Source organism: Silene latifolia, unplaced genomic scaffold, assembly GCF_048544455.1.
Source record: "Silene latifolia isolate original U9 population unplaced genomic scaffold, ASM4854445v1 chrun_scaffold_16, whole genome shotgun sequence".
Lineage (NCBI taxonomy): Eukaryota > Viridiplantae > Streptophyta > Magnoliopsida > Caryophyllales > Caryophyllaceae > Silene > Silene latifolia.
The window spans coordinates 6,662,423-6,677,335 of record NW_027413123.1 but is presented as its reverse complement, the minus strand read 5'-3'; the positions used below and the strand labels follow the sequence as shown (position 1 = coordinate 6,677,335).

Sequence of the window (14,913 nt, the reverse complement as noted above, 5' to 3'; positions counted from 1 at the left end):
ATGACATGAAGAAAAGTCCTCATGAGCTACACTCACTTCTCGTAGAGACTGAGAAGGATATGAAATTGAGTTGGAGCATGAAGCAAGATGTTCTCATGATTTCCAACAAGAATAAGGGTAAGGGCAAGGCTCACGACGACCTAACTGTAGGGAAGCCAAAGTTTAAGAAGTCAGGAAACGGTAAGAGTGGGCCTGGTGAGACTAGTGGCACACTAAGTAAGGCAAAGAGCAAGGACGGTAACGTTGAGTGTCACCATTGTCACAAGACTGGGCATTGGAGGAGGAACTGTCCCGTGTACCGTGAGGATATAAAAGCAGGCCGCGTCACTCCTATTGGTATGTCATCTGTGTAATCATTTGCAGGGCCTAAAAAACATCACACCTCTCGCAAAGGGTGATGTGGACCTGCGAGTCGGGAATGGAGCACGAGTTGCTGTAGTCTCAATGGGAACATATGTAATCCAGCTCCCTAGTGGTTTTGAGTTATATTTATATAACTGTTACAATGTACCCAGTTTATCTAAGAATATTATTTCTGTTTCCGTACTTGATAAAGACGGTTTTTCATTTTCAATAAAGGACAATAGCTGTATTTTCTCTTTTAATGAAATGTTTTATGGCAAAGCAGTTTCCATGAATGGAATTTATATCTTAGATCAAACCACATATATATTACACGTGAATAATAAGAAATTAAAGGTTGGTGACAAAGATCAAACTTATCTATGGCATTGTCGAATGGGACACATAAATGAAAAACGTGTAAAGAAACTCATTGAGAATGGGATTATTCCCACTTTTGATTTTTCTACATTTGGCACGTGTGAATCATGTCTTATCGGCAAAATGACTCGAATTTCCTTCAAAGGTGTTGGAATGCGCGCTAGTGACCTATTAGGACTCATACATACTGATGTATGTGGACCTATGTCAATCACCGTTAGAGATGGCTATAGATATTTTATCACTTTCACAGACGATTTGAGTAGATACGGATATGTCTACTTAATGAAGCATAAAAGTGTGTCTTTTGAAAAATTAAAGGAATACCAGAATAAGGTTGAGAACCAACTGGGTAGAAAAGTTAAAGCACTCCGTTCAGATCGAGGTGGCGAATATCTTTCAAATGAGTTTGATCAACACCTTAAAGACTGTGGAATAGTTTTACATTTAACTCCACCTGGAACACCTCAATTAAATGGTGTGTTCGAACGGAGAAATCGAACACTACTTGATATGGTTCGATCCATGATGAGCCACACGGTAGTACCTTATTCGTTATGGGGTTTTGGTCTTTTGTCAGCTGCTCTTATACTTAACCGAAGTCCGTCTAAAGCTGTCGACAAGACTCCATATGAAATGTGGAAGGGAACGGTCCCTAACTTGTCCTTTATTCGGGTTTGGGGCTGCGAGGCTTATGTCAAGTGGAGACACGAGGATAAGCTCGGCCCGCGATCGGTCAAGATATACTTTATTGGTTATCCAAAAGGAATGTTTGGTCATTAATTCTATTCGCCTACCGAACATCGAGTTTTTGTTGCGTCTAGTGCAAAGTTCTTAGAGAAAGAATTTCTCGAGAAAAAGTCAAGTAATAGAACCTTTGAGCTGTCGGAGATTCAAGAACCAACAACAGAGGAGCAGATGGAGGAAGTTGTTCCTTCAACTGATGATACAGTTAATATTCCTCAGGAACCTAGGAGGTCGGGTAGAGTCTCTAATCCTCCAGACAAATACATTGGTATGGTCGAGGAGAATGACGTTTTGCTCCTAGAGAGTAATGAACCCGCTACCTATAAAGGTGCCATGACCTGTTCCGACTCTAAGTTATGGCTTGAAGCCATGCAATCCGAGATGGACTCCATGTATGAGAATAACGTATGGGATCTTGTTGGAGCTAGTGTCCTCCACAGTTAGTGTGATAACGTATATAAATCTCTTATAGGTTCACAAGGGTATACTTAGTATTTTATCAGTTGATTAACGTTTACTTAATAACGGATGGCTTGCTAGAAGTTTGACGTTATTATCATACTGATGGCGGTGATCAACTGGTCCCTAAAAGTCACACCTAAAGGATGTATTTGAGAGATGTGATTATATGAAAATGTAATCACATTGATGCCTTATATGACTAAAAGGTTAGTTCATGAATTTGACTAAAAAGTTAGTCAATGTGATGATGAGACGAATATTTAATACAATTAAATAATACCAGCTGAGACGAATTAATTGTTAAATTCGTAAATTTAATATAAAGTGTTATATTTAATTAATGTATGTAATGTTAGCATAAACGAATTAAGATGTTAATTCGTAATTAAACGTAACCAGTTATATTTAATTAGTGAATTATAAATATGTTATATTTATAGTTAATGTATATATTATACGAAATTGTCATAATAAATGTTGACAGGCCGGTATTTATAAAACGACTGCAAACTGTTGTGTGTAGACTTATTAAATACGTGACGACATAAATGACAATTGAGAATTATACGCATTTTATACAATATGATAACTACCAAAATAAGAAGATTTCTCTCCTTATTTTTGGGTCGGTTATTCGGTCAAAGGAAGAAAAAAAAAAAAATCTTCCTCTTTTCTCTCCTTACTCGGTTATAATAGGGAGGAGGGAGATCTTTTTTTCTGACTTGTTTTTCTTTAACCTAATTCACTCATCACACAAAAAAAAACCCTAAAAATTAATTTGAAATTAGTGATCTCATTCTAGCAAATTGAGAGGCATTTCTCAAAGCATTTTGGGTGCAACGATTAGGAGAATAACTATTTCGATATTGTTCTTAGGCCAAATTGCTAGGACCAAAGGTTAATTCTAAATCTTTATTCTTTTGTTTATGCAATTCGTTTATGATTAGTAATTTCATATATCATAATTCGTTGTAATCCTAATTTTTCTTGATGAAATATACCGATATTTCCTACGCGAACAGGTTCCAAGCATCCCACAAATGCTTAGTGGCGACTCCGAACATCTCCTGCATCATTTCGAGACCCTTGACGAGACGAAACCGACCGATCTAAAACGATCTGGTCGAAAGCATTTTTACGCCGCCGAGCATGGCTTTCAAAGAGACTACTGCATGTCCACAGATCGGCTGGTCGTGCAGGTGGCCATGCCCACAGGTGTGTGGGTTGTTGCGGGTTTTTGTCATTATTGCTGTTTGTTCTCGTTATTGTTGTTGGCCGTAGCGGCTGCCAGCCGTGGCCCACCGTGGCTGGTGGTGGGGGTCACGGTGGCGGTAGTAGGTGGTGAGTGGTGGTTGGTTTGAGTCGGGTTTTGGGTAATTAAATAAGACGGGTCTATTTAGTTAATTAATTCGTATTTAGCTTGTCGTATACATTCGAAATTTGTATAATTATACGTATTGGTATAACTAGATTTGTATAATTATACGTATTTGTATACGTATTAGATTTGTATATTTATACGTATTTGTATACGTATTTGTATGATTAGATGAGTATATTTATACTTATTTGTATTATTAGCGTATTTTATGATGTAGGTTTTGTGAGACGGTTTTACGAGACGGGCCTAGCTTGTTTGGCGGATTGCTTATACGGATTGCTAAAAGGTAGGTTAATCCTACTCATTTTCAATATGCGTTTGAGTTGTCATGTGAGTCGTGTTTTAGCGGTTATTGCATTATAACATGATATTGGTTAAGATGATTGGATAAGTCGGTAATTGACATATTGTGTGGTATCTTGGCTTATCGTACTTGTCATATATATTGGATAATGTGATGGTTGTGACTGTTGGTTGTTGTTAGGGGACGGGAGATGGTTGGGAGACTGTCTTCCGCCTGGGTCACCTTTTGGAGCTTTCCCACTCCAAGAGGGATGTGCACATTAATGACTTGAGTTTTGAGGGACGCGCGTGGTTGAGACACGATGTTTGGCGGGGGATCTGGTTTGATTCCGGACCCGGTACGTCAGCCTTGTTCCGGTACCTTTTTATGGTTATCGGTATGTCTGGTCGTGTCCCGGTACCAGTGTGGTTGACGGTATGTCTGGGCGTGTCCCGGCACCAGTGAGGTTGTCGGTATGTCTGGGCGTGTCCCAGTACCGTGGTGGCGGTTGTCGGATATCATGTTATTCATATCATAGTCATGTTGTATGTTCACACACTCGAGTCGTGACACACTTTATTTATTTGTTGAAACTGAAGTTTGTTGTGTCTGTGCATTCTCACCTATCTCTTTTGGAGTGGCCTGTGTTGATCCATATGATATCCTTTGGTCATATGGGGAGCAAGTTATGTTCAGGTTATTTGGATAGTTCGCGGGAGACGGGACGAGCATGATGATATCACGAGACGAGTCTAGTTGGGTAGAAGAGTATAGATGTCACGAGTTGTATTTTATTTATTCATTTGTCTACGTTTATGTAAATTCATTAAACCTTTACATTAATAAAATGTACTTTGATTGAAGTTTTGAAACACTACCTCGGGAAACCGAGATGGTAACGCTCCAATTATCTTGGCCGAATAATCCGGGTGTTACAAAGTGGTATCAGAGCGACGATTTTGGAACCTAAACCAATGAACCAAAATAAAGCTAGGAGAGTCTAACTAAAAAGAACGCGACATGAGTTCAGTAGAAGATCGGTTTTGGATGGGTAGGCGCCCTCATGCCAAAGCTAGTGCCTATCATTTCAGTTCGTCACTACATAGGTGGTTATGAGTCAGGGAACGTGAAATGTTGCATTATTATATGCGTGATATATATGAATTTTGTTTAGCATCTTATATGATTTACTTACTCAAATGAAAAGTTGTGTGATTACATGTACTTTTGATCATGGTTAAGTACCTTGCATGATATCTTGGTCCATTTGATGCATGATAATATGTAAAATGTGGTGTGAATACGTGTATGTTGTTACTAGTTATAAGTTATCGTATGATAGAATCGTTTGTGTAGAGTATAATAGCATGTGATAGATGGATAAGTAGACTCATGTGAGTAGTATATCGTAGATATGATTGGTGTATGTTGATATGAGGGACGGTAGTCCTCAGTCTTGGCACGTAGATATCGTATGCGTATTTGAGCTTGCTAGTGTCATTGTTATAGCATGAATGATGATGGTTAGTGGTAGAGTAGTTATGATTTTGGGAGTAATATAAAATAGATAGAGAGTGTGAGACCAAACCCAACCGAGTAGAGTAGTACTCGAGCGTGTTGACCAGTTACTCGACTGAGTGGATGAGTCACTCGACTGAGTGGATAGTTCACTCGACCGAGTGGACCTGTCACTTGACCGAGTGGGAAAATTTAAGAAATTGCAAAACTTCTGGAAGGTTTTCACTCGATCAAGTAACCTGTCACTAGACTGAGTGGAGTTGCACTCGACCGAGTGCCCGAAGCACTCGACCGAGTGGACCTGTTTAGCTGAGAAATTCGTGTAAAATTTGCTTTTTACCTTATCTTTTCAATTCTATTTTGAACCTCGTAACTTCGGCAATGATTTATCTTAAAATAATTCAAAATTTTCATATTGTGATTTGTTGTTTGGAATTTCACTTTGCTAATCCACTTTTCTTTATCCGTCTTCTCAAATTTCGACCATGTAGTTGAGTCATCTTATTCATTTTGAAATTTGAAATGGTTTTATATATACACATGTTTATTCACGCTTTATCAAATAATTGCATGACTTGTTCAATTTCATAGTAATGGTTGATTTTCTACATCATTAGAGTGGTCAAAAATTAGTTTTTTACGATAAATTTTTTTCCCCACCATGGATGAGCTTAGAAACTTGTGCTTTTGAGTCGATAACCAAATTTTATGCTTATTGTTGGGTCATATTGAACAAGAAAAGCTTAATACTTGTTGTTAATGTCGGATTTTTACCCTGTATGCGAAATTTTCAATTTAAAAGTTTTACTTACTTTTCATTTTCATGAGTGAACGTTGTTTTAATCGTCTTATAAAGACTACTGTTATCCCTAATAGTGTGGTGTATTGTCTTAGAAATGAGGATTTCGTTGCATATTATGCCTAAAATTTTGAACCAGGTGTGGAATATGAACAATTTTGATTTTAACTCAAATATGGTTTTGATAGTATTATGAAGCTATAATATTATTTTGGAATTTTGTAATAAAAAGCTGTGAATCAAAATTTTTTTGTCTTAAAGGTTGACAAATCTCCCGAAAATGTAGTGAAAAATATAAATAAGCTTTGATTTTTTTTCGCTCGTGACGTACTTCATTTATTCTTTATTATTCTAATCTTCGATTACGATGTTTTGTGAAATCGTATATAAGAAGTTTTCCGTCTTAAGATTTTCTTTTGAAAGTGAATGATACAACTACCCGAATTTTTGACTTTTCTAAGTTATGTTTTATACCAATTGAATAGTAATACTTTGAATTTTGCCCATAGAGACACGTACCATCCTATGACGTGTTATTCCCTTTTAAAGTTTTCAAGAAATTTGAAACAAATGACCTTTATATTAAAATTTTATTATAACCTTTCGCTTTTGAGTCAAGTTGAGTAAAATTGCATTAGAGTTGAGTTTTCCAATTGCATCGCCTTTCAAAGTTCATTATATTTCAAAAGTGATATTAGGGCAATTTTTAAGGTGTCGGTCATGGATTTCCTATCAACTTCATGTTATTTGATTTCCTACCATTTACATATCCGTTCTGGCTTGTTTTGATTCTCATCATCCTTACTCGTTGAGTTAACCCCAGATTTTCGGGCATAAAGTTGTGTGTGAGCCCGAAAGAGTGTTTTCTCACCCTAGACTTAGGCATATGTTTCCGACAAGACGAGTGATTTTGGACTTAGTCATCAAGTTTAAGTACTTGGGAACACTCGGGCGGTGATTGGCCCATGTAATGTTTTGAGTATGGCAAAACAAATAAGGTATTTAGCGATTGTGTGGACTCTTCGGTAGTGAAAGCCAATTGAGAACATGTGATATTAACCTTGTGAGCACGGCTCAAGTATTTTAGCTGGCATATGGCGGAATTTGGATTGGTAGAATGATGAGAGAATAATTGAGGAACTAAGGGTAAGAGAGAGAGAGAGAGAGAGAGAGAGAGAGAGAGAGAGAGAGAGAGAGAGAGAGCGATGACATGAGCTGGTAAAAGTTGTAGAGAAAGTGAAATATACCTTGAGGGATGGATTAAATTTGGGATAAATGGTGATAAGATTTAAGAATCTGGAATACTAGAGAGGGATAGAGTACTAGAGCGAGAGATGAGTTGGGGATCTACAAGTGATAGCCGTCATCCAGTAAGGAATTAGTTTTAAGTTTTAAGTGAACCCGTGTGAGGTGACCAAATCATGGATTAGTTGAGTTCTAATAATCGTGATATACATAATTTTGGATTTGGTAATACCAAGTTTGGTCTTGTAACCGTGAGAGTAAGAGTGGGGCATGATGTGACCGTTAACCTAAGTACATAGGAATGATATGTGAAACTGGTTGTGTCGGATTCCGACCCTGAGAGTGGTAGAATATATTTTGTTTGTAAAATTGCCTCCCAAGCGTTATTGTGAAAATGCCCACGGTGTTCATCGTGATTGTGTTGTAGTGCTTAAGTGAGTGGTGATGTTGTTATTGTTCCTTGAGGGTGATGATTGATTAGACCGTGTCCATGAGATTGCGTAATGCATAGTGGTTACCGTTGTGACTATAGTGTCACACTACGATGCAGTTGTTGGTGATGAAATATTAGGTTTGTGTTGGTAGTATGCCTTGGATGCGTTATCTAAATTGTATAGTAATGCTGGCCATAAGGCCACTAAATGTGTTTGATTCAGTTGTTTAATGGTATATGAGTCACCATCGGGATTTATTAGCATATTTGTGATGAAATGGGAGGTTTTGAACTAAGTTAAGAATGAAAACATTCTGCCCCAGGTGACACTCGAGCGAGTGTACCATGCACTCGACCGAGTGGTCTCCTACTCAGCCGAGTGGCTTCCTGCACTCGGCAGAGTGGACTGCTTTGACCCTTGTTTTGTGGATATTTGACCAAATATTTAGCATGTACCCTTATTTCAGCTTTATATTAGTTGACTTGGGTTGGATGACCATGATTGACCTTACCTGGGTGATATGTGTGAATTTTTTACGTTTTACTACGTGGTGTGACATTTTGCAAAGTAAATAGAAATTGTTGATTCGGCATGAGTGGATTTATGACAAAATGATGTAATAATCTTGTGTGATGCATGTTAATTGATGTGGTTACAATTGTGTGAGTGACATAGTGGTCATTTGCGTACTTGTTTATATGGTCTTCTGTATGAGCGGAAGTGTTGGTGATAGATGAGAATAGATGTTGAAAACACATGTGTGATCATGTGGTGGATTTGACGCGGTATATGCGTGGCATGGTATTCGGAAAATGGGAATGTTCAGCATAGTTGGGTCACATGACGAGTGACATTGCATCATTTGGTTGTTTCATTGAGTTTGCATGTTCGTGAATGATTTTCATACTTTTGCATGTATGAGATTAGACGTGATATATACGTGTGTAGTAATAATCAAGTTATACCCCGAGACTTACGCGTAGACTTAGAACCAACTGAGTTGGGTGTTGTTATGGGATTAGGGTTTTGAACCGTGGGCTGAACCTTGTACCTTGACGTTTGGGAGGCTCGTAGAGTAGGGTTATACCAATGGCATTGGGACCATACCTGATTTATTTATGGATATACAATATGTAGGAGAGAGTGTTGAACCTGGAACATGGTCATTTGTGGAATTTAGTAATGAGTGTATGTCACCGTATGTTGAGGTTGATAGTTGAACTTCGGGACGAAGTTCTGTTTTAGGGGGGGTGAATGTAACAATTCGGAATTTTAGGAAAAATGAAGTACGGAATATCAGGAAATAGTGCGAGTTAAGAAGAAGTTGTGAGAATGGAACACCGAACTTTGGAAAAGAGTGCACATGAGATTTGAGGAAATAGCCGAAAAGGAAAGAGTGAGGTGAAACTTCGGGGACAGAGTTTATTTTAAGGGGGAAAGATTGTAATACTCCATAATTAATAATTATATAATAATAATATTTTATTTATACGAATTATGTTGAGACAGAATAATAATGATTATAATAATAATAATAATAATAATACATTATACATGTATTACACTCCCACCATATATATATATATATATATATATATATATATATATATATATATATACACACTCCCTTATCCTCATCCGCCTAACCCTTATCATTTAATTCATCATTTCCACCACACAATTTGAGGGAAATCTTAGAGAGGGGAAAGAAGAGAGAAAAAGAGAAGAAAAGGGAGATTTGCCTTTTGTCCCTCCGTCTTGACATCGTAAGGTAAATCGTCTTATACTAGCTTTTATATTTTTTTATTCATACCGTTGACTTGTCCCAACCTTGACCCACCTCTGACCCGTATTTGACCACCAACGAACCGTCGTTGACCGCCCATTTAGGGCTTTGACCGAGCATATATAAAGGTTATATATGTTTTGTGCAACGGTCTTGATGTGACCATTATTTGAGCATATTTAGTCCCCAAATTAGCCTTGTTCCCATGCTTTTTAGTGCATATTTAGGTCATTTATTGTCTTTAGTCCTTTGTTTTGCATATTCTTTGAGGTTTTGATCCCTTGGTAGGAAAGGAGTGAAAACCTTGCATTTTCATGGCAAAATGGAGCTAAATTGATTGAATTCAATGACCAAGCATCAAAGACAAGACAAGACTAGAAGGCCCTTGTACATATTATAGTAGTTGGGCAATGATGAGAAAAGATCCTTGCATCTCCGACAAAATCCTCAAGGATTGTATGAAGAAGAAGGAAGGAAAGAAGAAAGGAAGAAGCTGTCTCAGAATCCGAGCGGATTTCCCCCTGGACGCCCGTCCAAGACAAGAAATCCGAGCGTCTTCCTCAGAAGGACGCTCGTTCAAAAGCCAGGGAATCCGCCCGTCCAGCCCAAGAATCCAATCGTCCAAAAGCCAGACAAACCGCTCGTCCCGTGCCCTGGACGCTCGGATTGTGGTACACCTATTTCGTTTTCTTCTTGTTCTATGGTGAGAGGAGCAATTCCTCAAGGACTTAATCGTTATTTAAGCCCTTAGTAAACCCTAATTTGTGTACCTAATCCCCACTATAAATACCCCATTAGTCTAATTAGATAATCATGTTCTTCTTATCAATCTCTAGTGTAGTTTATATCAATCTAATCTCTCTTTAATCTTGTAATCAACTTTTAATAAAGCCTTAATACAAATCACATTTCCTTAATCTCTGGTTTGTTCATCTTTCATATTTGTGATGAAATGGGAGGTTTTGAACTAAGTTAAGAATGAAAACATTCTGCCCCAGGTGACACTCGAGCGAGTGTACCATGCACTCGACCGAGTGGTCTCCTACTCAGCCGAGTGGCTTCCTGCACTCGGCAGAGTGGACTGCTTTGACCCTTGTTTTGTGGATATTTGACCAAATATTTAGCATGTACCCTTATTTCGCAGTTTATATTAGTTGACTTGGGTTGGATGACCATGATTGACCTTACCTGGGTGATATGTGTGAATTTTTTACGTTTTACTACGTGGTGTGACATTTTGCAAAGTAAATAGAAATTGTTGATTCGGCATGAGTGGATTTATGACAAAATGATGTAATAATCTTGTGTGATGCATGTTAATTGATGTGGTTACAATTGTGTGAGTGACATAGTGGTCATTTGCGTACTTGTTTATATGGTCTTCTGTATGAGCGGAAGTGTTGGTGATAGATGAGAATAGATGTTGAAAACACATGTGTGATCATGTGGTGGATTTGACGCGGTATATGCGTGGCATGGTATTCGGAAAATGGGAATGTTCAGCATAGTTGGGTCACATGACGAGTGACATTGCATCATTTGGTTGTTTCATTGAGTTTGCATGTTCGTGAATGATTTTCATACTTTTGCATGTATGAGATTAGACGTGATATATACGTGTGTAGTAATAATCAAGTTATACCCCGAGACTTACGCGTAGACTTAGAACCAACTGAGTTGGGTGTTGTTATGGGATTAGGGTTTTGAACCGTAAAATGAACCTTGTACCTTGACGTTTGGGAGGCTCGTAGAGTAGGGTTATACCAATGGCATTGGGACCATACCTGATTTATTTATGGATATACAATATGTAGGAGAGAGTGTTGAACCTGGAACATGGTCATTTGTGGAATTTAGTAATGAGTGTATGTCACCGTATGTTGAGGTTGATAGTTGAACTTGGGACGAAGTTACTTTTTTAGGGGGTGAATGTAACAATTGGAATTTTAGGAAAAATGAAGTACGGAATATCGTGAAATAGTGCGAGTTAAGAAGAAGTTGTGAGAATGGAACACCGAACTTTGGAAAAGAGTGCACATGAGATTTGAGGAAATAGCCGAAAAGGAAAGAGTGAGGTGAAACTTCGGGGACAGAGTTTATTTTAAGGGGGAAAGATTGTAATACTCCATAATTAATAATTATATAATAATAATATTTTATTTATACGAATTATGTTGAGACAGAATAATAATGATTATAATAATAATAATAATAATAATACATTATACATGTATTACACTCCCACCATATATATATATATATATATATATATATATATATATATATATATATATATATATATATATATATATATACACACTCCCTTATCCTCATCCGCCTAACCCTTATCATTTAATTCATCATTTCCACCACACAATTTGAGGGAAATCTTAGAGAGGGGAAAGAAGAGAGAAAAAGAGAAGAAAAGGGAGATTTGCCTTTTGTCCCTCCGTCTTGACATCGTAAGGTAAATCGTCTTATACTAGCTTTTATATTTTTTTATTCATACCGTTGACTTGTCCCAACCTTGACCCACCTCTGACCCGTATTTGACCACCAACGAACCGTCGTTGACCGCCCATTTAGGGCTTTGACCGAGCATATATAAAGGTTATATATGTTTTGTGCAACGGTCTTGATGTGACCATTATTTGAGCATATTTAGTCCCCAAATTAGCCTTGTTCCCATGCTTTTTAGTGCATATTTAGGTCATTTATTGTCTTTAGTCCTTTGTTTTGCATATTCTTTGAGGTTTTGATCCCTTGGTAGGAAAGGAGTGAAAACCTTGCATTTTCATGGCAAAATGGAGCTAAATTGATTGAATTCAATGACCAAGCATCAAAGACAAGACAAGACTAGAAGGCCCTTGTACATATTATAGTAGTTGGGCAATGATGAGAAAAGATCCTTGCATCTCCGACAAAATCCTCAAGGATTGTATGAAGAAGAAGGAAGGAAAGAAGAAAGGAAGAAGCTGTCTCAAGAATCCGAGCGGATTTCCCCCTGGACGCCCGTCCAAGACAAGAAATCCGAGCGTCTTCCTCAGAAGGACGCTCGTTCAAAAGCCAGGGAATCCGCCCGTCCAGCCCAAGAATCCAATCGTCCAAAAGCCAGACAAACCGCTCGTCCCGTGCCCTGGACGCTCGGATTGTGGTACACCTATTTCGTTTTCTTCTTGTTCTATGGTGAGAGGAGCAATTCCTCAAGGACTTAATCGTTATTTAAGCCCTTAGTAAACCCTAATTTGTGTACCTAATCCCCACTATAAATACCCCATTAGTCTAATTAGATAATCATGTTCTTCTTATCAATCTCTAGTGTAGTTTATATCAATCTAATCTCTCTTTAATCTTGTAATCAACTTTTAATAAAGCCTTAATACAAATCACATTTCCTTAATCTCTGGTTTGTTCATCTTTCATTTTGGGTAATTGAAGATTATTTGGGTTATTATTGGGAGATTGACAACCTACCAATCAATCATCAAGTACTTCAATTATTCTTAGCTTTATTATTGGAATCATTAGTAGGTATAATTCTCTTAATCCCTTTTTAATTATTGTTAATCATCTTCATTTATTCATCATGTTTTACTTTGTTGGTATGATTGACAACCTTCCTAGCATGTTCAACATGATAATGAGTGAGTAGTTTTCTTAACTAGGGTTAATGGGTAATTTGGGGAAACCAACATGGGGGATGATTCATGCTTAAATTAATATGATTTCATAGTTTATTTGCTTGCTTGTTGTGATCTCAACTTATGCACATGTTATGTTTGATGAAATGCGAGCCTATGAATCCTTGCATTTTTTACCCATCACTTATCTTTTCAATGAGACTTGTAAGACATAAATCAACTCGAGTCTCATTAGACCATGCATATAGTTGAGTAGGGAAGATTAAGTCGACTTGTAGGTCTAGCACAATTTAATCGATTCGGCTCTGGGACCCAAACTTTCCTAGGATTGTAAGATATAAACCAACTCGATCCATCACAACAATAATTGATTGCTTATAATTTCAGAATATGTTTGTATGATCAATTCCCATGAATCCTCTATGACCCCATGACACCCTAGTGCCTTTTATCAATTGTTTACATCTCTTTTTAATCATCTTGCTTGTTTACTTTCATTGCTATTTAGTTTAGTGATCTTCTATTCCAACCCCAAATTGTGACACCCCAAGACACAGCTACTTGCAATTGAAAATCTAACTTCAATACCCGTCCCTTGGGATCCGACCTTTACTTGCCTCTTTACTAATAGTAGAGTTGTTTGTGGATTTATAAATTTTGTTTTGGTCTAGGTGCTCCTAACGACAAGTACCGAAAACTAAACCTCCCAAGTGAGTACGACCAAAAATGGCGCCGTTCCCGGGGACGGTGTTAACTTGATTTAGATTTTCTTAGATTGTTATTAGTTGTGTCTTTCTTTGCCTTGGGGAAGTACAACTTCTTAAGGTTTGTTCTAATTATTTTCGAGTTGTTTAATGTTTTGCATGTCTAGAAGATCACAAGGTAACTTGTTACCCTTTGATCACGAAATTGAAAGGACTTTGACAAACATTAGAAGACTTGCTAGAGGAACTTTGAGAGGTATTGGTGAAGTTGTAGATATTCAACCAAACACTATTGAGTTCGTCAACTCTTTTGCAAGAGAAGGTGAGGAGAACCCAACACAAAATCCAACACAAAATAAACCCACAATGCCTAAATTTTCATCACATTCCGTACCAACCAAGGAGAACCTACCCAATGGTACTCCCACACCACAACACTTAACTGGAAATTTCATTGCCAAATCCGCATTTATCCAATTAGTCGAAAGAATGGGGGATGCCTAGTGAAGACCCTTACTCTCACATGGAGACTTTTTGTGACTATTGTGATGTGATTTCTCAAACCGGTGTAACTCAAGACCAAATTCGATGGGTCTTATTTCCTTTTTCTCTAATTGGCACCGCAAAACAATGGTTGAAAGGCCTTGATAAGGCTACTCTCGGAATTGACTCTTGGAAGAAATTGGCTCTAGCTTTCTACAAAATGTTCTACTCACCGGAAAAGACTAACATGCTAAGAGCTTAAATTACGGGCTTTAAGCAAAGAGATGAAGAATCTTTGTATGAAGCTTGGGAGTGGTTCAAGGGAATTTGTTGCTCATGTCCTCATCATGGACTTAGCGAGTGGTTCTTGGTACAACAATTTTGGAATGGTCTTTATGAAGACTCAAGAAACATTCTCAACATGGGATCAAATGGTATGTTCACCGAAGTTGACGATAATAAAAGTTGGAACAAGATTGAGGAAATGGCGGTCCATAATTCACAATATAGTAGACCTCGCAAGGCTACTAGAGGAGGAAAGCATGAAGTGGACTGTATTACTCAATTGGGTGCTCAACTTAGTGCTCATATTGATACCATCAATTTGGAATTCGAAAAAGCTATGGCTAGACTTGAAGAAGCCTCAAAATCACCAAAGCAACATGTTAATGCCTTGACGGCATCTTCATCAATCCCAAGTGGGATAT

The 14,913-nt window shown here is 37.8% G+C and overlaps 1 non-coding gene across 1 annotated transcript; it reads right to left on the bottom strand.

Annotated features, from left to right (window-relative positions):
* Positions 1–14,453: 14,453 nt before the first annotated feature.
* On the bottom strand, positions 14,454–14,560 carry LOC141637356 (small nucleolar RNA R71). The gene has a single exon (XR_012541740.1). It is a non-coding gene; the product is annotated as a small nucleolar RNA R71 (small nucleolar RNA).
* Between the last annotated feature and the right edge of the window lie 353 nt (positions 14,561–14,913).